General features: G+C 36.9%; 1 long non-coding RNA gene and 1 pseudogene across 4 annotated transcripts in view; one reads left to right on the top strand and one right to left on the bottom strand.

The window, feature by feature from the left end:
* Window positions 1-26,084, bottom strand: part of LOC307176263 — a 177,695-nt gene that overhangs the window by 14,528 nt on the left and 137,083 nt on the right. The gene's annotated exons all lie outside the window — the stretch shown is intronic.
* LOC307176287 (AP-3 complex subunit sigma-1-like) lies at window positions 21,242-21,814 on the top strand (annotated as a pseudogene). Its single transcript has one exon. The product of its transcript is annotated as an AP-3 complex subunit sigma-1-like (transcript).

Here is a 26,084-nt window from a genome sequence, read left to right as displayed (position 1 = left end):
GTCCCTGGATCCCGGGATCCTGGCAGTGGCGGGCTGCACAGGCTCCCCGGAAGGGCGCGCGGCCAGTGACCTGCGTTCGCACACAGGCCTCCTGGTGGCGGCAGCAGCGGCCCTAGCGTCCCATGTCCGTCTCTGGGCTCCGCACTTCTAGCCGCGGCCCGCGCCCGTCCCCGGAGCTCTCCCAAGCAGCGTTCCCAATCCCCTCTCCTCGTGCACCAGGAAACAAAGAGGGACGTAAAAGTCTCTTGCCTCTTCGGCAGGTCCAGACTTTTCCCCGGACTCTCTCCCGGCTAGCCGCGGTGCAGTAACGCCCTGCAGGCTGTGTTCACGCCGCCAACCTCAGTCCTCTCCCGGTGCTCGGACAAAAGCCGGAGCCTCAGCTCCCAGTCCCGCCCGCCCCGGCGGGCGAGCAGACAAGCCTCTCGGCTGGTGAGTTCCGGTCGGCCCGATCCTCTGCGCTGGAATCTGTCCGCTTTGCCCTCCGCACCCCTGTTGCTGTGCTCTCCTCCGCGGCTCCCAAGCTCCCCCACTCCGCCTCCCGAAGTCTCTACCCGCGAAGGGGCTTCCTAGTGTGTGGACACTTTTCCTCCTTCACAGCTCTCTCCCGCTGGTGCAGGACCCGTCCCTATCCTTTTGTCTCTGTTTAGTTTTTTCTTTTGCCCTAACCAGGTACGTGGGGGGTTCCTTGCCTTTTGGGAGGTCTGAGGTCTTCTGCCAGCGTTCAGTAGGTGCTCCGTAGGAGTTGTTCCACGCCTAGATGTATTTCTGGTGTATCTGTATTTTTTTTTTAAATTAGATATTTCCCCTCCCTGTGCCCATAAAAAAATTTAAACTCCATTTTTAAAAAATTTAATTTAATTTACCTTTTAAATAAGCAGATTCTTACTAGCTTATTGAAGAGACTGCCTTTTCTCCATTGTATATCCTTGCCTCCTTTGTCATAGATTAGTTGACCATAGGTGCGTGGGTTTATCTCTGGGCTTTCTACCTTGTTCCATTGATCTATAGTTCTCTTTTTGTGCCCGTACCATATTGTCTTGATTACTGTAGCTTTGTAGTATAGTCTGAAGTCAGGGTGTCTGATTCCTCCATCTCTGTTTTTTTCCCTCATGACTGCTTTGGCTGTTCAGGGTCTTTTGTGGATCCATACAAATTTTAAGATTTTTTGTTCTAGTTCTATAAAAAAAATGCCACTGGCAATTTGATAGGGATTGCATTGAACCTGTAGATTGCTTTGGATAGTATAGTCATTTTCACAATATTGATTCTTCCAATCCAAGAACACGGTATATCTCTCCATCTGTTGGTATCATCTTTAATTTCTTTCATCACTGTCTTATAGTTTTCTGAATACAGTTCTTTTGTCTCCCTAGGTAGGTTTATTCCTAGGTTTTGGTTTTTTTTTTTTTTTTTTTTTTTTTGGCGGTATGTGGGCCTCTCACTGTTGTTGCCTTTCCCGTTGCAGAGCACAGGCTCTGGACGCACAGGCTCAGTGGCTATGGCTCATGGGGCTAGCCGCTCCATGGCATGTGGGATCTTCCCGGACCGGGGCACAAACCCGTATCCCCTGCATCGGCAGGCGGACTCTCAACCACTGCGCCACCAGGGAAGCCCCTATTCCTAGGTATTTTATTCTTTTTGTTGCAATGGTAAATGGGAGTGTTTCCTTAATTTCTCTTTCAGATTTTTCATCATTAGTGTATAGCAATGCAAGAGATTTCTATGCATTTTGTATCCAGCAGCTTACCAAAATCATTGATTAGCTCTAGTAGTTTTCTGGTGGCATCTTTAGGATTCTCTGTGTATAGTATCATGTCATCTGCAGTGACAGTTTTACTTCTTCGTTTCTAATTTGTATTCCTTTTATTTCTTTCTCTTCTCTGACTGCCATGGCTAGGACTTCCAAAGCTATGTTGAATAATAGTGGTGAGAGTGGACATCCTTGTCTTGTTCCTGATCTTAGAGGAAATGCTTTCAGTTTTTCACCATTGAGAATGATGTTTGCTGTGGGTTTGTCATATATGGCCTTTATTATGTTGAGGTAGTTTCCCTCTATGCCCACTTTCTGGAGAGTTTTTACCATACATGGGTGTTGAATTTTGTCAAAAGCTTTTTCTGCATCTATTGAGATAATCATATGGTTTTTATTATTCAGTTTGTTAATATGGTGTATCACATTGATTGATTTGCGTATATTGAAGAATCCTTGCATCCCTGGGATAAATCCCACTTGATCCTGGTGTATGACCCTTTTAATGTGTTGTTGGATTCTGTTTGCTAGTATTTTGTTGAGGATTTTTGCATCTATATTCATCAGTCATATTGCTCTGTAATTTTCTTTTTTTGAAGTATCCTTGTCTGGTTTTGGTATCAGGGTGATGGTGGCCTCATAGAATGAGTTTGGGAGTGTTCCTTCCTCTGCAATTTTTTGGAAGAGTTTGAGAAGGATGGGTGTTAGCTCTTCTCTAAATGTTTGATAGAATTCACCTGTGAAGCCATCTGGTCCTGGACTTTTGTTTGTTGGAAGATTTTTAATCACAGTTTCAATTTCATTACTTGTGATTGGTCTGTTCATATTTTCTGTTTCTTCCTGGTTCAGTCTTGGAAGGTTATACCTTTCTAAGAATTTATCCATTTCTTCCACGTTGTCCATTTTATTGGCATACAGTTGCTTGCAGTAGTCTCTTAGGATGCTTAGTATTTCTGCGGTGTCTGTTGTAACTTCTTTTTCATTTCTAGTTTTATTGATTTGAGTCCTCTCCCTCTTTTTCTTGATAAGTCTGGTTAACAGTTTATCAATTTTGTTTATCTTCTCGAAGAACCAGCTTTTAGTTTTATTGATTTTTGCTATTGTCTTCTTTGTTTCTATTTCATTTATTTCTGCTCTGATCTTTATGATTTCTTTCCTTCTGCTAACTTTGGGTTTTGTTTGTTCTTCTTTCTCTAGTTCCTTTATGTGTAATGTTAGGTTGTTTATTTGAGATGTTTGTTGTTTCTTGAGGTAGGATTGTATTGCTATAAACTTCTCTTTTAGAACTGCTTTTGCTGCATCCCATAGGTTTTGGATTGTCGTGTTTTCATCGTCATTTGTCTCTAGGTATTTTTTGATTTCCTCTTTGATTTCTTCAGTGATCTCTTGGCTATTTAGTAACGTATTGTTTAGCCTCCATTTGTTTGTGTTTTTATGTTTTTTTTCCCTGTAATTGATTTCTAATCTCATAGTGTTGTGGTCAGAAAAGATGCTTGATATGATTTCAATTTTCTTAAATTTACTGAGGCTTGATTTGTGACCCAAGATATGATCTATACTGAAGAATGTTCCATGTGCACTTGAGAAGAAAGTCTAATCTGCTGTTGTTTGAGGGCATGTCTTAAAATATCAATTAAATCTATCTGGTCTATTGTGTCATTTAAAGCTTGTGTTCCCTTACTAATATTCTGTTTGGATGATCTGTCCATTGGTGTAAGTGAGGTGTTAAAGTCCCTCACTATTATTGTGTTAATGGTCAATTTCCTCTTTTATATCTGTCAGCAGTTGCTTTATGTATTGAGGTGCTCCTATATTGGGTGCATATATATTTATAATTGTTATATCTTCTTCTGGGTTGAACCCTTGATCATTATGTAGTTTCCTTCCTTTTCTCTCCCTTGATCATTATGTAGTTTCCTTCCTTTTCTCTTGTAACATTCTTTATTTTAAAGCCTAGTTTATCTTATATGAGCAGTGCTACTCCAACTTTCTTTTGCTTTCCATTTTCATGGAATATCTTTTTCCATCCCCTCACTTTCAGTCTGTATGTGTCCCTAGGTCTGAAGTGGGTCTCTCGTAGACAATATATATATGGGTTTTGTTTTTATTTATTTGTTTGTTTTTATTTTTGGTCATGTTGGGTCTTCGTTGCTGCGCACAGGCTTTCTCTAGTTGTGGCAAGAGGGGGCTACTCTTCGTTGTGGTTTGTGGGCTTCTCATTGCGGTGGCTTCTCTTGTTGCGGAGCATGGGCTCTAGGCACGCAGGCTTCAGTAGTTGTGGCACGTGGGCTCAGTAGTTGTGGCTTGTGGGCTCTTGAGCACAGGCTCAGTAGTTGCGGCACACGGGCTTAGTTCCTCCGCGGCATGTGTGATCTTCCCGGGCAAGGGCTCGAACCCGTGTCCCTTGCATTGGCAGGCAGATTCTTAACCACTGCGCCACTAAGGAATCCCTGGGTCTTTTTTTGTATCCATTCAGAGAGCTTGTGTCTTTTGGTTGGAGCATTTATTCCATTCACGTTTAAGGTAATTATCGATACATATGTTCCTATGACCATTTTCTTAATTGTTTTGGGTTTGTTTTTGTAGGTCCTTTTCTTCTCTTGTGTGTCCCCCTTTAGAGAAGTTCCTTTAGCATTTGTTGTAGAGCTGGTTTGGTGGTGCTGAATTCTCTTAACTTTTGATTGTCTGTAAAGCTTTTGATTTCTCCATCGAATCTGAATGAGATCCTTGCCAGTTAGAGTAATCTTGGTTGTAGGTTCTTCCCTTTCATCACTTTAAGTATGTCATGCCACTTCCTTCTGGCTTGTAGAGTTTCCTCTGAGAAATCAGCTGTTAACCTTATGGGAGTTCCCTTATATGTTATTTGTTGTTTTTCCCTTGCTGCTTTCAATAATTTTTCTTTGTCTTTAATTTTTGTCAATTGGATTACTATGTGTCTCGGCCTATTTCTACTTGTGTTTATCCTGTATGGGAGTCTCCGTGCTTCCTGAACTTGGGTGGCTATTTCCTTTCCCATGTTAGGGAAGTTTTCGACTATAATCATTTCAAATATTTTCTTGGATCCTTTCTCTGTCTCTTCTCCTTCTGGGACCCCTATAATGCAAATGTTGTTGTGTTCAATGTTGTCCCAGATGTCTCATTGGCTGTCTTCATTTCTTTTCATTCTTTTTTCTTTATTCTGTTCCGCAGCAGTGAATTCCACCATTCTGTCTTCCAGGTCACTAATCCGTTCTCCTGCCTCAGTTATTCTGCTATTGATTCCTTCTAGTGTAGTTTTCATTTCAGTTATTGTATAGTTCATCTCTGTTTGTTTGTTCTTTAATTCTTCTAGATCTTTGTTAAACATTTGTTGCATCTTCTCGATTTTTGCCTCCATTCTTTTTCTGAGGTCCTGGATCATCTTCACTATCATTATTTTGGATTCTTTTTCTGGAAGGCTGCCTATCTCCAGTTCATTTAGTTGTTTTTCTGGGTGTTTATCTTGTTCCTTCATCTGGTGCACAGCCCTCTGCCTTTTCATCTTGTCTATCTTTCTGTGAATCCTCTCTGTCTTTTTATACATTTTTCTTTACTGCTTCTGAAGCTACCCTGACCCTACCATACTGTTGAAAACTTTCCCCAAACTGTATAATCTATTAAATGATTCAACATAGATGAGTTAACATATAAAAATGGCTTAATGTTTTAGCAGTTCTTCCTCAGTGTTTGTATTTTCATAACATCTAACCCAGTTATAATTCCTGACTACATTTTAGAATCATCAGAGAAGCTTTAAAAGAATATCAAATGCATGAGCCCTCCCATCCAAGCCATTTTGAATTTAACTGGTCTGCAGTGGGATGCGTGCATTGGTAGGTTTAAAAGCATCTTGGGTGTTTCTGATGTACAACCAACATTAAGGACAAGGAGTCCAACCCACATTCAAAATATATATAGCAGGTGCCTGACATTGCAAGTTACTCTGAAAAACTACTCTCAGCCTTGTGGGATTACATGACTAAAGCACAACTCATTTTGCCTTGAGTGAAAAAGGAGTTTTGGGGAAGAATACTGGATTTTCTCAGGCATATGCAAAGGTATCTCAATAGGGACTATACCCAGTTTCTGGAAAGCTGACAGGAACCAGGCAGTGGCTTTGTCTTTCTCTCTCTCTCTCTCTCTCTCTCTTTCTTTCTCTCTTTCGTTTTTGGTTCATTTTGCTCTTTCTGAAACCCAAATTTTTCTGCCTCCCCAGCTATGAAGAAAAATGCTATGGCTGCCCAAGGTCACTACATATATTTGTGCCCTGCATCTGAAGCTGCATCTACCTAGAGGGCTGCCCTTTTCTTATGGGAACAAAATGGTCCCCATGGAGGGACACAGCCTTACGAGTACACCGGTAATGCTTCACAATTCTCTAGTTCCCAGCTCCTCCATTTAGGAGACAGATCCAGGCTAAGAGGTTTTTTTGTTACAAGTGCATAGTCTCCGAGAGGAGAATCTAGCTGGCCCAGCATGGTTAGGTCTCCTCCCTAATCTACTCACGCATGTTCTGAGAAACCGACTAATGTGGCAGATGCACAGCTGTGGAGGATTCACCCTCATATGGGGAAGGGGGCACTTATTTGAAAAGGGAATTTTCTATGCGGTGGGCAGTTAACTGAAAAGGTCTACTTGATCCCTCAAAGAGCTAACTTTTTTTTTTTTTTTTTTTTTGCCGTACGCAGGCCTCTCACTGTTATGGCCCTGTTGCGGAGCACAGGCTCCGGACACACAGGCTCAGCGGCCATGGCTCACGGGTCCAGCCACTCCGCGGCATGTGGGATCTTCCCGGACTGGGGCACGAACCCGTGTCCCCTGCATCGGCAGGTGGACTCTCAACCACTGCGCCACCAGGGAAGCCCAAAGAGCTAACTTTTGAATATAGGAGAAAAATCTAAAATTCAAATATCTCTTATAAGTCTTCTATCAGAGGAATAAGCATAGAGGAAAAATAAGAGGTCATTTCTGACTGGTGTGTTCTAGGAAAGCATCTAGACGGTACAGGGAAACAGGCCAGCCCAGACAGGCAGAGGGATTACAATCAACAAAGACATGGAAGTGAGAATGGCAACTATTTCAGCTTGATTGGACCAGAGCATTTAAAATGTAGTAGGAAATAGTTGAGACCAAATTGTGGAGATTCTTGAAAGTCAGGCTAGGGAGAAAGGATTCCTTTTAAAAAACTGTAAGATTTTTGAGCAGGGGAAATATATAATCAGATTAGTATTTTAGGAAAATTGATCTCTTCCATGGTGTCTAGTAATAATTAAAGAGGAGAAGATCTGAAAGTAGATCAAATAAAAGGCAAGACATGGTCTAATTTTGGTTGATGGCAATAAGAATAAAAAATAAAGACAGGGCATTCTTGTGAATCCTGGGGATTTCGGGCATCATGCCAGGAGCAAGAAGGGAGATATTTGGATTAGGAAGCATATTCCCAGTGCTCTGGCCATGTAAAATATGGTAAAGCCAGTTCTCTCTAACAAGTTAGTCTTTAAAGCACCCTATTGTTTATTTATTTCACTTTATTCATTCCATCATTCACTCACTTAACAAACATTTATTGAGCACCTGATTTGATCAGATACTATAGGAGGAGGTGGTTCAGATAAGATGAATAATACCAATCTCTTCTAATGAGGATATGGATGTGAAAACAATGAATGAGAAGATAGTGCGAAAAGTGTCACATTACCTCATAGGGCTGCTGGGAATATTAAATGAGATCACGTCTGTAAAATGCTTAGTTAGGCACAGTGCCTGGTACCTAGTAAGCGCTCAATAAATAGTAACTATTCTTCCATGTAAAATCCTGTGAGAGCAAAAAGAAGGAGTGATGGGCTGTCTCAAGATACTGAGGACAGCTTCAGAGAGGAAGTGAGATCATTAACCGGCAAAGACCAAGATGGGCACTCTAGGTTAAAGGAGCCATCTGAGAAAAAGCGTGGTGTGTTCTGAGAAAATGAAGTGGCCCATCTGGACTGTGGGATGTGTATTTAGGATTGGCAGGTATTGGGCCTATATTTTTGATAGCTTTTTATGGCCAGCAAAATTTAGACTTTATATTTTAGGCAATCAAAAGCAATGATTCAATTTCAAATAGAGAGTAGGTGAGCAGATTCCTCATTAGAAAGATCACTCTGGGGACAGTATGGAAGATGGACTATGGGTGGGAGGTGAGAAACAGGTCAGAGCAAAGAAATCACTACAGATCTTCCTTGACTTTCCAATAAACCCATTGTAAGTTGAAAATATTGTAAATTGAAAATGCATTTAATACACCTAACCTAGTGAACATTATAGTTTACTCTAGCCTACCTCAAATGTGCTCGAAATACTTCCATTAGCCTGCATTTGGGCAAAATCATCTATCACAAAGCCTATTGTATAATGAAGTGCTGAATAGCTTATGTAATTTGTTCAGTACGGTACTAAAAGTGAAAAACAGAATGGTTGTATGGGTACAGAATGGTTGTAAGTGTATCTGTGGTTTACCCTTGTGATTGCCTAGCTGACTGGGAGATGTGGCTCCCTGCTGCTGCCCAGGATCATGAGAGTGCATTGTACTGCATATCGCTAGCCTGGGAAAAGATCAAAATTCAAAGTATGGTTTCTACTGAGTGTGTATCACTTTCACATCACCGTAAAGTCAAAAAATTGTTAAGTCCAACCATTGTAAGTTGGGGACACCTGTAGTCTACCTGAATTGTTCAGACAAGTCATGTAAGGCAAGAGCTTGAATCAGATGATTCCAGTGGGATAAAGGGGCAGAAAAAAACAACGATGTATTGGGAAAATGCAGTTCTTTCTTTCTAATGTAGGGAAAAACCCAGTTCTTCTCTACTGTGCACTTTTTCTCTGTGTATCTCTTTTAATACTCACAGAGAACACTTCATTTCTCCTGGTCACCAAGTGTGTGAAGGTTTTTCTCCACACCAACCAATTCTCTGTGACACCAGCTGGGTGTCCTATAATTTAACTCTATTCTAACACTATCTACCTGGACATAGTGTCAGATCCCACAGGTTAAGGGCTCAGTCCCATAAGACTGTTCCCATCCCACTTCAAATGCCAATACCAAATAATAGGAGTCCAGTTTACTCACAACCTCTATCTGATTTGGCTACAACTTGGAGTTTCCCAGTACCCCCATCCTCGGGTTAGATTAATTTGTTAGAGCAGTTCACACACCTCAGGGAAACACTTACTTACATTTACCCGTTTATTAAAGGAGGTGATGAAGAACACAGATGAACAGCCAGATGAAGAGATACCTAGGGCTAGGTCTGGGAGAGTCCCCAAGCATGGGGACTTCTGTCCCTGTGGAGTTGGAGTATGTCATTATCCCAGTGTGAATGTGTTTGCCAACCTGGAAGTGCTCCGAACCCTATACTACTGAGGTTTTAGGGAGGCTTCCTTACGTAGGCATGATCAATTATTAACCTCACTGTCAGCCCCTCTCCCCTCTCTGGAGGAGGGGGTGTGCGGCTGAAAATTCCAAGCTTCTAATCATGGCTTGGTCTTTCTGGTGACCAGCCCCCATCCAGACGCCATCCCAGAGCCCACCCAGAGTCACCTCAATAGAACAAAAGATACCCCTAGTACTCTAATCACTTAGGAATTCACAAGGGTTTTAGGAACCCTATGTCAGAGATGGGGTCAAAGACAAATATTAGAACAAGAGATGATCCTAATGCTCTTATCACTAAGAAATTAGAAGGGTTTCAGGAGATCTCGGTGAGGAACCAGGGGCAGAGATTGATATATATTTTCTATTATCTCACAAATTATGATTTCTTTTTACTTTTCCAACTTTGTTTTGATAAAGCATTTTATGAAGCGTTTCCAATAATCTATATACTTCTAAAACCCTAAAAATTTATGAGATGATGTTTGAAAACTTTTTATCTAATTCAAAATGAATTGCATTTTACCATCTCACTGTTTAATGTTAGTCTCTTCTAAAACATAGAAAAGCTCATACTTCAGGGAAAAACAAAACAAAACAAATATAACATCCATTATAACATCCCAGGTTAGATTACTTTTGAATATATTATGCAAAAATAATCTCATCAAATATTTTAATGTTGTGTTCCAATTTTGTATATTCTTGACAATCTTATACATTTCAAGATTGTGAAATAGATACTTAAAGGCAAAAATATGTCTTCTGGTGTGCTAATGAAGAACATCCTTTTCTTATTGCATTACATGAGAAATGGTCAGATGACCAAGACATAGGTAATTCATGGAGACACCAGCAACTTTTTAGGTTGACAAATTGCTAAGTTTCACCTTTCTAACCCCTGGAAAAGGTTACTGGGTAATTTCTAGAACTATCTGAGGTCTTTTTACTGCAACTCTTGTGAAGAGTCAATGCTTATTCATTGAAAATTCACTTAACTAGACATTTCAAATAATGAGTTTTTTTTATAGTCCTTATGTGTGATAACTCATCTTTTTAATGAAAGCCACCAAGAAAAGTGAAATTTTGTATTTAATTTAAAAGCAAACCAGAAAAATTCTATTTCATTTGCTACTATTTTAGCAAATTTTTTAAATTGAAATTTTATTTTGAGGTAACTGTAGATTCACATGCATGTGTAAGAATTAACACAGAGAAATCCCTTGTACACTTTCCCAGTTCCTCTCTGTGGTAACATCTTGCAAAACCACAGTTATATTTAACAACCAGGATATTGATAGAGTGTAGGTCCATTTCTGGGTCCTCTGTTCTGTTCCCTTCCTTGATCTATCCATCTTTTCCTCCATCAATACCATACTGTTTTGACCACTGTAGTTATACAATGGGCCCTAATATGGGAAGAGTGATTCCTCACACTTTATTCTTCTATTTCAAGATTGCTTTAGGTATTCTAAGGCCTCATTTTAGTGTCTTTCATAATACTTTTTCTTTGAAAAATTAGAAACCCGGCATACTGTATATGGCATTCCTATTAACAAGAATATTAATTATTAATATCTCATTCATCAAAATTCCAAATAAGCAAGAATTTACTCTGCTTTTAATACTTACTTTAAGGTAAATTACAGTAAAATAGATTACAAAAGCAAGTTATGGAATCTTCTCTGTAGGTATTTAAAAACCATCTACTCCTATCTAGATATGTCATAAACATTTCAGGTCTAATAATTCTAAGATATTCATTATTTAAAATGATTTTAAATGCCAGAAGTTTTACCACATTAAACCAATGGGGTGTTCTGTAAAACTGTTCTGTTTTATCGACCTTTAGTCATATTTACCTACCTATATAACCTTTATAAAGCAATAAATAACTGCAAGCACAGAATACGAACAAATCCTAAAACCAGCTTGTTAAAATGCAATTTTGTCTTTAAAGAATCTGCTGTGCCATTTACCTTCGGAGAAAGGTGAAAAAGACAAACAGAATCTTCAGCAAACTGATGCTCAGATATTAAAAGTACTTAAGTGTGTAGATATATTTTTAGCCCTGAGAATGTATACTCACCAGCAGTGCTCTCTCATAATTGCCTGTTTTAACAAATGGGTCAGAATACATAAGATAAATCTGCAAACTATTGAATAAACTTGCCAAATACTGAATTTCAAAACAATCAGCATTATAAAAGTTTATGCAACCGTCTAATCCATTGTACTCCCAATTTCTTTTTGAGGGAGGAGTTTTTGTTTTCTCCCAGAAAATTGATTAAAATATTTGTGCTATCTTTAAGCAATAAAACAGGCTTTTAACGAGGTATTCTTTTATCACTGAAAAATGAAAAGTCAAGCTATATTAGAAATCACTGCAGCATATAATCAAAATAAATAAATATAAAATAAAAATGTCCCCACCATATGCAGTGCTTTTCTATTTAGCTAACAAAGTCTTTAAACAAAAAGAGAAGAGCTTTAACATTTTAAAAAATCTTCCACAGTTTCGTTGAGATATAATTGACTTAAAGCAAACTGCACATATTTGAAGTGTACTAAAAAATATGTAAGTTTTGACACATGCAACCCTGTGAAGCCACCACCAGAAGCAAGATAATAAACATACTTATCACCCTCAAACGTTTTTTTGTGCCTTTTTTATAACCCTTTCTACTTCTCCTACCCCAACCTAGGCAACCAGTGATTTGCTTTCTGTCACTATATATTAGTTTGCATTTTCGAGAATTTTATATAAATGGAATCATACAGCATATATTCTATTTTGTTTGGCTTCTTTCTCAGCATAATTATTCCCAGATTCATCCATGTTGCTGCATGTAAAATAGTTCATTAGTTTTTTTTTTTTTGTGGTACGCGGGCCTCTCACTGTTGTGGCCTCTCCTGTTGCGGAGCACAGGCTCCGGGCGCGCAAGCTCAGCGGCCATGGCTCACGGGCCCAGCTGCTCCGCGGCATGTGGGATCTTCCCAGACCGAGGCACGAACCCGTGTTCCCTGCATCGGCAGGCGGACTCTCAACCACTGCGCCACCAGGGAAGCCCTAGTTCATTAGTTTTTATTCCTGAAGTATGGATATACCACAATTTGTTTATCCATTCACCTGTCGAAGGGCATTTGTATTGTTTCCAGATTTTGGCTAGTACAAGTAAAACTGCTACAAATATTTGTATGCAAATCTTTGTATGGACCTATGTTTTCATTTCTCTTGGATGAATATGTAGATGTTGAATGGTTGGATCACATAGTAGATCGTGTTTAACTCTTTAAGAAGCTGTCCAACCTTTTTCCAGAGTGGCTGAACCACTTCAGTTTCTACCAGCAGTGAATGAGAATTTCAGTTGTTTCACATCCTCACCAACACTTGGTATGGTCAGTTTTAATTTTAGCCATTGTGTTAGGTGTGTAGCGGTATCCTCTTGTGGTTTTAATTTGCACTTACCTAATGACTAATGATAATGAGCATGTTTTCATTTGCTCATTTGTTATTCATATAGCTCTTTGATGAAGTGTGTTCAAATACTTTGCTCCCTTTCTAAAAAATTGTGCTGTTTTCTTATTGTTGAGGGTTTTATTTGTTTTTGTTTTTTTTGCGGTATGCGGGCCTCTCACTGTTGTGGCCTCTCCCGTTGCAGAGCACAGGCTCCAGACATGCAGGCTCAGCAGCCATGGCCCACGGGCCCAGCCGCTCCGCGGCATGTGGGATCCTCCCAGACCAGGGCACGAACCCGTGTCCCCTGCATCGGCAGGCGGACTCTCAACCACTGCGCCACCAGGGAAGCCCAATTGTTGAGTTTTAAGAGTTCATTAATATTCTGGATATAAGCACCATGTTCTATATACGATTTGCACATATTTTCTCCTGGTCTGTGGATTACCTTTTCACACTCTTAACAGTATCTTTTGAAGAACAGAAATTTAAAATTTTGATGAAGTCCAATTTATTGTTTTTTTTTTATGGATTCTACTTTTGGTGTTGTATTTAAGAAATATTTGTCTAAACCCAAGGTCTCAAAGATTTTCTCCTATGTTGTTTTTTTTAGAAGTTCTATAGTTTTAGATTTTTACATTATATCTAAGATCCATTTTGAGTTAGTTTTTGTGTATTGTAAGGGGTATGGATAGAAGTTCTCTGTTTTTTGCATACGAATTTTCAAATGTTTCAGCATCATTTATTGAGAAGTTTATTTTTTTCTCCACTGAATTGCCTTTACACCTTTGTCAAAAATCAGTTGTCTATACATGTGTGGGTCTATTTCTGGGCTTGCTCTTCTTTTTTTTTTAACATCTTTATTGGAGTATAATTGCTTTACAATGTTGTGTTAGTTTTTGCTGTATAACAAAGTGAATCAGCTATATGTATACATATATCCCCATATCCCCACATCCCCATATCCCCTCCCTCTTGCATCTCCCTACCACGCTCCCTATCCCACCCCTCTAGGTGGTCACAAAGGGGCTCTTTACTCTTTTCCATTGATCTATTTGCCTGCCTATGCCAATATTGCACTGTCTTAATCACTGTAGTTTTATAATAAATTTTGAAGTCAGATAGCATTTGTCTTCTAACTTTGTTCCTCTTTTTCAGTTGGTTACTCAGACAACCAAGTAATGTTATGGCAGAGAATAGTCATGTTTAAAGATGCTTTTCACTAATTCTGGTCTGAGAAGATGGAGTAAAAACTCCAGTTCAGAACTGATGCATGAGGGATATGCTCACAGTTAATACGTTTGATGCTTTATCACTTTGCTTGTATCTTAGTTTTGTTGAACACAGACCATGTTTCAATTATGTGGCTGAAAGCTACATTAGTTCAGTTCTTTACAAGTATTAACTATTGTATAGATAAGTGAAAATTAAGTGCGGAGTATAACTTCCAAAAGACATCTTTGTATTTTGAAATCTTGATGCATTTAGAAGGAAGCTGGAGTGAGTTTTCATGCAAATTCCTATTAAAAAGTTAGACAGGACTAACATCTACTGTCTGATGTGGAATGATGAGAAACACATCTAATCTTATTGTCCAATTTCCTGCAACAATTTTCAGTGGTCTTTACCATCCTTTCAGCCTGACCATTTGCTTGAGACCATTGGGAGATGTGATAAAACAGTTGCTTCTATGATTTATTGGGTACTTACTAATACAACTCTGAAGAGATTTTTGTTTTGTTTTTCTTCTTTTTTTTTTTTTTCAAAACTGAGATTGTCAATATGCTATACCTCACTTGCATTGGGAAATTTATGAATAGGAAACTTGCTTAGGGCTAGGTTGTGTTATAACTGAGTCCTTGGACCTTGAATTTAGGCAAACAGAGTTTAAATATTGATTCTGCTTTGTACTAGTTATCTGGCCTTATGTTATCAAATATCTCTAAACCCTGTCTAGAAATTGGGGATAATATGGTGTCTGCCTCTTAGGATTATTATAAATATTAAGTTTCATAATGTTTATAAAACACTTAGGCCATATGAACTTTATGTAGATATTGTTATGCTCTAAGTCAGTGGTTTCTTAACTTATCTGTATATTAGCATCACCTAGAGACCTTTAAAAAATTTCAAAGTTCAGGCCACACCCATGACCAATTAAATCACAATCTCTTGGAATGGGACACAGGGACCAGGAGGACTTTTCAAAGCTCCCCACGAGAGTCCAATGTGCAGACAACTGCAGTAGATGACATATAAATTTTCGTATTTAATTTTACAATAACTCTCTGAGTTGTGCTTTCATTCCTTTTTATACATGAGAAAATTGAGGTTCACACTGAATATGTTGATGAGGGTCATGTAGCAAATCCAGCTTAAAGGATTCAGACCCCAGGTCTGTCTGACTTCAAAATCCTTGCTTTTAACTACTTCACTATATTTATTTAAGCAAGATCCTAGATAATCCTAAATTTAACTAAAAAAATTGCACACACATACAGCAGAAGATTTATTGCAAATATCTGACCCATAGTTATGAATAAAGCAGTAGGGAAATTGGAAACAGTTTGGTGGCATTTGTGAAAAAGTCTACCATAACCTATTAATATAATCTTAAAAAATCAATAGGGATTCTTGATCAAGGTTTTGACATTATCTATCATGGAATTAATTTTGGTAAATAATACACTGGATCTTGACATGTGCTTTATTTTTTTCCAGTCTTTGCAGTAGTCAGATAAAGTCCAAGCTACTAGTAAGCAAGAGCTTCTACCCAATGTTTTCCCAAGAATAATTCCCAGATGTGCTACATGTACAATGGTCAAGATAACCTGATGACTAGTTTCTAAAACAATACTGTTTGCTATAAAACGCATTCCTATGGCATGTAATTTTTTCTCTACACACCTAATTTAGGACATCGATGAACCAGCATCAAAGCTCTAGTGGGAGCACTACAACAGGTTTTGGTATCTAAGTGACAGATGGCTCTGGACATCACCATTAGCTCTTGCTCTTCCAGGCCTGTAAACAAGTTATAAGAACTGAGCAAAAATGACATTTCTGCATACAGGATGACATAATTATGGGTGTAGACTTAATCTTAGAGAAGAATTCCAAAAGAGCTTATGTCAGTACAAATTGTAAAGACACTGCCATAGCAGTATTTTTAGGATTTCTTTACTCCCTCAGTAATTGCAAAGAACTCAATGTCATTTGACAGTAATTCTATCAATATCATTGTGAGAACTTTCTGCTTGACTAGTAGGCAACTGTTCTTCAGTCTACCTGGCACTTTGAGGCTAAGGACTCTCCAGACTTTATCAACTGAAACAACAGTGGTTTGCATTCAGTGTAATATCGTGATGCAAACCAAGAAGTTAATAACACTTTGACATTCTGAAAAGTGTTTTCCCATCAGATAGTTCCAACACTACCAGATGTTATTTTCCAGTAGGCAACAAAGTACCTCAACAAGGTTGATTTTTATTTGAGATTTTCTGTTTTTCAAAGGGAAAACAACTTTATTTTCTTTTTACAGTTATAAAAATATTGTTAGCCATACTGACTGGTGTAGTGAAGAAAGAAATCATCTGAAATCTCACTATGCAGTGATAACCTCTAGGTATGTTGGTTTCCCTCCCTCCCTCCCTCTTTTTCTCTTATCTTTCTATTTATCTCTCTATCTAAAAATAATGCAATAAATACACATTATGGAAAAATCATATATTAGAGAATGGACACAACATGTAAAGCAAATTCCTTCCTCCCATCCTTAAATCAGTTTTTCAGAGGTTAAATTGTTTATGTTTCACTGCTATATTTTGATTTATCGACTTTGGATATTATCTGTTGATTCCCAGCTATAAAGGTAAGAATTTAGTCCACCCATGTTACTTGCTACTTGTCTTTTCTTCCTACCAGTTTTAATAATCCTATTATTACTTTCATTTCTAATGGTTACTTACTGACTTATTTTTTTGTTTTTTTATTTGTTATTTTTTTTCAGCTTTGAGGTATAATTGACAAATTTGTAATATATTTAAAGTGTACATTGTGATGATTTGATATATGTATATATTATGAAAAGATTTCCCCCATTTAGTTAATTATCACATCCATCACCTTAAAGCTGTTGACAAAGTACTTGGCTCCTAGTTGAATAAAAAAGACATAAACATCACATTCATGATAAACACTAATTATTTCAAATTGGTGAAAAAAGTCATAAAGTACAAATTAACTGTGGTCTCCTCTGTGAAATGTATCTTAAAAGAACTATAATTTCTATGGTACTATTGCAGGAAGATGAGGCTATCATCCTATTCTGTGGACAGTACAAGCAAAGAGAACCATCATTCCCAAGGTAGGGAAAAAGTATGTGCTATCTTTTTTTTTTTTTTAATTTTTATTGGCATATAGTTGATTTACAATTTTGTGTTAGTTTCAGGTGTACAGCAAAGTGAATCAGTTTTATATATATATATATGTATATATACGTATATATATGTATATATACGTATATATATACATATATATATACGTATATATATATATTCTTTTGTTAGATTCTGTTCCCATGTAGGCCATTACAGAGTACTGAGCAGAGTTCCCTGTGCTATATAGTAGGTTCTTATTAGTACTGAAATTTCTATTGTCTATTGCATCAACTGCCAACTCTCTTTTCACTTTTTGTGTTAATAAGATGACACTAACATTACTATTCACACTTCCAGCTCTCCTGCCCATTTTTTAAGCCTCAATTTCTGTATTTTTGCAGTGTCAAGCTTTATCATATTTATATTTTGTTCTGCAAGGATTCAAATTCAAGAGACCTGGGTTAAATCATATTTCTATTATATATAAGCTATATAATATAATTTCACTAGGCCTCAGTGGCGAGTATGTGACTTTTTCATTTTCCTTAAAGGTGCCTTTTGATGAACAGGTTTCTAATTTTGATAAAGTCCAGTATATCATTTTTTTTCTTTTATGGTTATTGCTTTTTTAGACACCAAGAAATCTCTGCCTACTGCATGATTACAAAGATATCCTTTATGCTTCCTTCTACGGATTTTATAGTTTCGGCTTTTATTTTTAGATTTTCAGTCCAACTCAGGTTAATTTTTAAATATGTTGTGATGTACATGTCAGGATACATCTAGCACCATTTTTTGAAAATATTTTCTTTTCCCCATTGAATTTCTGGCACCCTTTTCAGTTAGCTGAAGTTATGGAGGTGGGCCTAATTCTCGATTCTCTCCTCTGTTCAATCTATTTGTCTTTTCTTACACCAATAATGCACTGTCCTAGTTGCTGTAGTTTTATATTAAGTCTTAAAATCAGGTAATCTAAGTCTTCCAAGTTGTTTTCTTTTTTTTTAATAGCTGATTCACTTCATTGTATAGCAGAAACTAACACAACATTGTAAAGCAATTATACCCCAATTAAAAAAAACCAAAAACTTGTTTTCTTTTTCAAGATTATCTTGGCCATTCTAGTCCTTTGTATATCCATATAACATTTCATGTTACACTATCAATTTACAACAACAACAACAAAAAAGCATTAAGAGTTGGAAGTACATTGATTCTATAGATCAATTTCGGCTGAAATGACATTTTTATAATATTGTCTTGCAACAAAGTATGGTGTATCTTATTCATTTAGGTCTGTCTTTCTTTCTACAATTTTGTGACTTTCAAAGTAGAGATATTTTACACGTTTCCTTAAATTTATTCTTAGGTGTTTAATGTTTTTTGACACTATTATAAAAGATATTTATTTTTAAATGTTACCTTCCAATTGTCTGTTGAAACAATATAGGAATACTGACTTTATATCCTACAACTTTGCTGAATTTACTTATTGACCCTAATAGATTTTTGAAGAACCGTGTAGAATCATGTTGTCTGTGAATAAAGACAGTTTCATTTTACCTTTTCCAATATTTATTCCCCATTACCCATTTCTTTATATGTTATATCCATCTTTTCTTGTAGACTTTTCAACATATTTATCACAGTTATTTTAAAGTCTTTCTCTGCCAAATCTAACACCTATGTCCTTTGTTGGTCTCTTTCTATTGACTATAAGTCACATTTTCCCATTTCTAGTAATTTTTTATTGTTATGCTGAGGGTAATACATTGCAGAATCTCTGAATCTTCCTCTGAAAAGTGTTGTTCTAGCAAGTAGTTAAATTACAGACAGGTTGCCTTCAACTTGGGGAGGCTTGGTTTTTATTTTGTTAGGGCAGCTCTAATTTTAGTTTTGTGATGTAGTCTTTATTCCTAACTTTATGGAAAGCCCAAGGTGTTTATCAAGCCCTTCTAACTTAGTTGGATTTAATCTCCAAAGTGTGTCTTACCTGTGGTAGATAGCAGCTAAAATCTCTGCTTAGTTCTTGGAGCCTTCCCCAGATGTTACTTTCAGCTAGGTTCCTTAGATTCTCACTGGCACGTTCATAGTTGAGGCAGTAAGCCAACGTTTTGAGGGGAGCTTAGATACAGATTTTGTGTCTTCTCACCCAGAAGCTCCTTCCTTTTGGGGATTTCCCCCTAAATTTTTAGTTGTTCAGGCAGTCCCAAACTCAGTTTTCTAAATTCTTAGACCAGTAGGATTGTGGCTTTCTTTTACAGTTCTGTCTTCCCATGCTGCACAGACTGAAGAGTGAGGAGCGCTATTTTTATAGATACTACTCTATTTATAATTAAATATATATATATAGGAAATCTGATGGGAATATATTTCCAACCTTTACAAAGTTTACCAAACTTTTCCCATTTCCTCAATGAATCTTTTCTCTCCCAAATCTGATCAAATAATTTGTAAGTCTTTTATTTTTCCTTTCTGTTCTCATCATCATAACTAGATCATGCTTCTTAAATTCTTCATTTATATTCATAATTATCAAAAATTGGATCTCCTTTACTACTGGTGTCATAGAAGTAGAATGGGATGGAGGATCAGGAGACCACTGCTTTTTCACCAATCAGCTGTGTCATATTAGAATTAGGGAGCCATTAAACCATTCTGTTCTTCAATTTCCTATCTGAACAAAAGCTAAGAATGAACTAACTAACATCAAAAGACAATTCTAATCAGAGTCTATATACATACACACACACATATATAACATAGACAAATTATTGTGAAGTTCTCTGAATTTCAAAAGAACTCTAAATTTTTTTAAAAAAAGATTTTTTAATATCTTATTAATCAATATATCACACCACCAATATAAGTAACACCTTACTTAAGTAAGAAAATTGCCAAAATATAAGAACATTTTTTGTATTTTCCCCCTGGATCTTTTAAGGCTACAGTAGGCAAAATAATCATTCTTTTTAAATGATAAATGTGAATGGTGTTTGATAACTTCTTAAAATGATTTTATATATATATAGTTCCTAAAAATGAAATATTTTCTTTTTTATTGTGAATTGAGGGTATCATATATAAATATTTTCTACTTTTTTATTGAGAATTGGGATATATATATATATATATATATTTCATTTTTAAGAACTATTTAATCATTAAAGTTTTGAAAAATATGCCAGAAAAGCCAAGTGCTGTCTTTAGTAGGAAGCTCTATTATAAACATCTATAAATCATTTTTTACAACTTGCTTGATTTTAAGGAAAATCATAATAATATCACAAAATTTGTAAACAAATTTGTACAGAAATACTGTCTTATCAATGTGTGACCAAACAAAATAATGGGACTCACATATTTGACGTTTCACTGGATTCAACTCAATTCAAGCTAAATATCAAGGAAATATGTGGCAGTGTAGACTTAAAAATTAATATTGAACAATGTTTCTAGGAACCCTGTAAATTATTAAATATTACCTCACTTTGTGTCTATCTTTTTAATCTATTTCATCAGGAACTACTGATAGGAATATTACACTTTTAGTTAGACAGTCCATGTCCCTAGGGCTTTTGCCCTCCCTCTCCACACACAGATGCAGACAATTTCAATGCATCTATACGTTCATTCTTCACCTCGCTTTAGAGTACCATTTACATCATTTGTTCAAAATGGTAAGCTCTTTGTAAAAGCCAACTGCCTTCCTCTTGCTTTTCATCAGAGAAGAGGATAACATCAAAATTATTAGACAAGATTGGGCACATTCAGGGTGGTGTGGCCATAGACAATATCAAAATTATAATTATGAAGAATCTTAAGCTAGCTAGCTAGCTGTTTCTTTTTCCGTTCTTAATTTCTTTATATTTAAAATTTTTATATAAGATACGCATGCACATAGTAAACTTAAAGAGTTAAGTGATTCTTTGAAGCAACACTTTCCTCTCCCTTACTGCTCCTCTATTTTCTAATTCCCAGAAGCAATCATTTTATTTCTTTTCAGTATTTAAAATTTACCTGAATAGTTCTAAATAACTTGGTTTTATCGCTACATCGTGTAGATTTTATCTCGTGTGATCTCTGTCCAGATGAGTATTTAGCATATGTTTTTGTTTAAAACCGTTCACCCGGTGGGGAAGGATCGCCAGCGAGATCCCGAGGCGAGGCTCGCGCGCGCCTGCCCCCACCCTGGCCCCCAGCTCCCACCCGGTCGGCCCTGCTCAGCCATGATCAAGGTGATCCTCATCCTTAACAAACAAGGGAAGCCGCGGCTCTCCAAGTTCTACCAGCCCTACAGTGAAGATACACAACAGCAAATCATCAGGGAGACATTCCATTTGGTATCTAAGAGAGATGAAAATGCTGTAATTTCCTAGAAGAAGGATTATTAATTGCAGGATCTGACAACAAACTGATTTATAGACATTATGCAACATTATATTTTGTCTTCTGTGTGGATTCTTCAGAAAGTGAACTTGGCATTTTAGATCTATTCAAGTATTTGTGGAAACATTAGACAAGTGTTTTGAAAACGTCTGTGAACTGGATTTTCCATGTAGACAAGGTTCACAATATTCTTGCAGACATGGTGATGTGGGGGGAATGGTATTGGAGACCAACATGAATGAGACTGTTAAACAAATTGATGCACAAAATAAACTAGAGAAATCTGAGGCTGGCTTAGCGGGAGCTCCAGCCAGTGCTGTATCAGCTGTAAAGAATATGAATCTTCCTGAGATCCCAAGAAATATTAACATTTGTGACATCAGCATAAAAGTGCCAAACCTGCCCTCTTTTAAATAAAAAATTTAAAAGGCCACTCCCAGGTAAAATCCCGGGAAAAAGTTGTCTAAGTTTACCATGCAGTTGTTTACCAAAAATAGAGGAGGAGAGTCAACTTTCGCTCTTGGATTTAAGTCAAGGTACTGTAAAGAAGTTATGTAAAGGCGGTATGGAAGTTCATTGTTGCTTTTCTTGCTCAGTGATTTTGAAGAAATTGAGTAGGTTACAGTGTGATTTTTTTCTTTATTTTCTAAACTGCATTCCTATGGCCACCTAAGGCATGCCTCTATCTATTGGCTACTACAGTATTTTGAAAAGTGTTTGGGACATTTCTTTAAATTATGTATAACCCAAAATGTTGGTGTTTTGCATGGATCACAAATACAGCATTCCTTAATTCTTTCTGTTATTTTTCACAATTGTTATTTAAAGAATGAAGTATGTATTGCATGAAAACATTATGACCTTTTTCTCTTAGTTTAAATAAACTCCAAGGTAACTGGAAAAAATAAATAAATAAATAAAACCATTCACCCTACTGCCTGTATCTCTATTCCCCCACCTATATATTTGCTCCCTGTGCTCTCTTCCTCCAATATAGTTACATCATGTTAAGTTAGATTAACATTCAAGGTTTGCATTGTTATACCTAGGTAAACAACATTTCCTGCTGAGCCACATAATATATAGGATTAATTTTACTTTCCTTTCATTAGAGTTCATTGTCTTTTTTTTCTTTGATTAGTGATTTTATATACATAATCCTTTGGTTAATATATATGTATACTCAAATATATAATTCAATTTCAATCACTTTTAGTTGTTTATATCCCTCTAAATACATCCACACATATTAAGTATTCTACCAATTTCATCTTTCTTAAAGAAATCTTTCCTAGATTAGTTTGACTTTTTCCAATATTCTATATTTTTTCTATAGCCTGTATCTTTTCTTTCCTAATATCCTATATCTTTTCTTTCTTGGTTTATGCTCTCATTTAGTGAAATGTAACCTCTAACAATTTACTGAAGGGTTCATAGAAGATCAATTTTGGAGAGTTTAGATGTCTGAAATATACTTAGTTTCCCTCACAGTTGATTGGTAGTTTGTCATACTACTAGTATGTCAAACTACTAGTTTGTCTAAATACTTAGATTAGCAATCTCAGTATTTTAAAGTCATTGCTTCAGTGTTTTCTAGATTCCAGGGCTGCTGTTGAGAAGTCCAAAGCCATTCTGATACCTGACTCTTCTAGGTACCTTCTCTTTGAAAATGAGTGGAATTTTCTCCTGCTCCCAGTGTTCAGAAAATGCATGATAATAGACATTAGTATGGATCTGTTTTTTCCAGTGTGCTAAGGCATTGTACATCCAGCAGGCCCTCTGCATCTGTAAATTCATATCCTTCAGTTATGGGAAATTATTTTGGATTATCCTTTGTTGATTTCTTCTACTGTATTTTCCATTTTCTCTCTTTGGAAAATTTTTTATTTGGGTATTGGACTTCTTAAATTACTTATCTTTTCTCTCCTATTTTCTGTCTTTTTACTCTATTATCTGAAAAGTTTCTGTATTTTTATTTTCCAGCCTTTCTATTTTTTTTTTAAATTTCTGCTAGCATCTTTTTTAAATTCTAAAAGCTCTTTAAGAAAAATTATGAATGCTCCCCCCCCCCTTTTTTAATAGCATACTGACCTTGCCTCATGGTTATAATATTCATCATCTTATGATGATTTTTTAAAGAGAACTTTTCTTCTATGCTGTTTGTTTGTTTGTTTGTCTGGTAATCCTTAGTTGCTTTGGTTTTTTTTTTAAAAGGGGGCATTGAAAACCAGACCAAGTGTGAGTGTTTGGATGGTGCTTGTCAATTGTGGACCTCACTACTGGTGGTCTAGCCTTTTCACTAAATTTCTGATGTTCAGCGTCTTTAGTCTCTTCTTTTGGGCTGGTCACTTTGCCCAAAGAAAATTCCAATCCCTTGCCTGCAGGATAGAGACCTGTCTTTCAGAGTTCTGGGATCTGAATGAGGGAAGAAGGAAGGATAGCTCTACATTTGGTATGTAAACATTGATTTAATCTCCATATTTTTAGTGTGATATTAGGGATACTAGTATCTCTGGTATCACCTGCTCCAGAGACCTTCTGTTTTACTCTTTCCAGAGAAATACGTTCAGTCCTCTACTAAAGATGAAGACTGCAGTTGTCATGCAGTTTACAGTGGAGTGAGGGATGTGAGATCTAACTGTTTCGTAAACAGATTTTCAAATAGTTTTCTGTATTTAGACTCATCTTCATTTGCACTTTTTCATTTGCCATGGCCAGAGACTTAACAGTGTTTTACTGTGGCCCTAATTGTGGTATTTTGGCTATCTAAACAGAGAATTTGGATAAAAACTTTTGTAGCTTTTCTCTACTGAGTGTCTGCTTTGTACCAGGTACATTACAGATGTTATCTGCAACTTTCTAAACAACACGAAACTATAAGTTATTATCATCCCCACTGCATATAGTTGAATAATTTAACTAGAGTCATTAGCAAGCAAGTCAGTGGTTTGGGGATTCAAAACTAAGTCTGAATCATTGACCCAAAGTTGATGCTTTGTCCTACATGATTTGTTGGTCTTAGAAGAGTCAACCTCTTAAGTCAGAAACAGTAAGACCTATTGGTACAACTGAAAAGTGTTACATAAATGCCTCTGCTCTCTACCACATTTCATGTTCATCAGGTGTTTTAAAGCTTAAAATTCTCAAAAAAAAAAGCTTAAAATTCTCACAGTGGCCTTGTATTTTTGGGTGTATCTGGAGCTGACATTGGGAGTGGAGGGTGAGAGATCACGCACTATTGGATTGATGACTTGAAAAGACTGATGATGCAGCAACTAGTAGGAAATGGAAATGACCTGTGAAGGGGGAAAATATATTCATATTCTTTGTATTTGGGTAACGGTAAAAACCCAGATGATGAAATAAAATATAGGCTTTTCTTTTGGTGTTATGAGTCTTTCTTGGTTGAGTTTGCTTCTTAAGACTAGGAAATTAAATGAACCTTCCTTAGAAACAGAAATCAAGATCAGATGATCTGAGAGGTAATGCCCAGCTTCACAACTCAAAAATGTTTATTAATTAGGCAAGTTTCCCCACTCACAGACCTAGACTTCCTCTTCTGTTATAATCAAATATTGATTGCTATCATTTGTACCCCACACTTCCACTCTGTCTCCTGGAACAAGGCACACCTTATAAATTCTGAACCAATATCTACCAATCACCTATTATGTGCCAGGCACTATTAGACATAAGTGGCCCAAAAACATATAAGACAGACCAAGGTCTGCCTTACAGAACTTAGAGTTCAATGGGAAGGACTTATCTTTAATAAGCAACTGAAATAAACTAATAAGTAAACAATAAGGGGACAGATCATACCATCCTTTCCAAACTTTTCCTCTTATATGTACTAAAGAAAATGTTTTATTAAGGAATATACATTTATATTCCTTTCCATTTTATATTCAACATTTACCTAAATGACTTTCTCAGTCTCCCAGATTTTATTGTCCTTAACATAGCCTGGCATTGCTCCTCTTCCAAGGGGGCATGCATTTGGTTTTCTTTCTCTGAGTACAGCCTTCTCCCTTGTTATCTGCCTCCTTTACCCAACAATTCTGACCCTTAGTAGTTCTTCTCTTTCATTTCATCTATTCAGCCCTCTTTTGGCATTACCCTAAAAATGTTCCTTACTCCCCAGATAAATTATTCCCACTCTCCAGCATCATTCCTGGACTGCCTCATTGGCATATTCTCATCAGCCTTTGCATGGGCACAGATTTCTTACTATTGGTAATTTTTCAACTGACACAGACAACTCATGGAGTCACTCTTCTCCTTTCAATCATTATCTATTATTCATATTCATTTCCCTCACAACATACTTCTTCTTTGGCCTCTATTATACATTTTCCTTCAAACCATTCCATTAAAACTCTTTCAAGGTGACAACTGACCTCTTACTAAATCCAATTACCTTTTCTAATCCTCTTTTTTTGGCTTTGGCCTTCTTAACATTTCTGCAGCACATGACCACCTTGTCCTTCTGAAACCCACGTAAAGGTTGGCTCCTGTGATCTTCTCTGGCACTGAACTTCCACGATCATCTTCCATTTGTCAGACAGTCCCTTCTCCAGCCTCTCCTCTGTCATAGTTCAGTTCTTAACCCCCTGGCCATCGCTCTCAATCTTCTTTTCCATTTTTGACTGACTCTGTGTTCTGACTTTAGCTAATAGGTTT

Source organism: Stenella coeruleoalba, assembly GCF_951394435.1.
Source record: "Stenella coeruleoalba genome assembly, chromosome: 17".
Taxonomy (NCBI): Eukaryota; Metazoa; Chordata; class Mammalia; order Artiodactyla; family Delphinidae; genus Stenella; species Stenella coeruleoalba.
The sequence above is the reverse complement of the archived record's forward strand: the minus strand, read 5'-3'. Positions and strand labels throughout refer to the sequence as shown.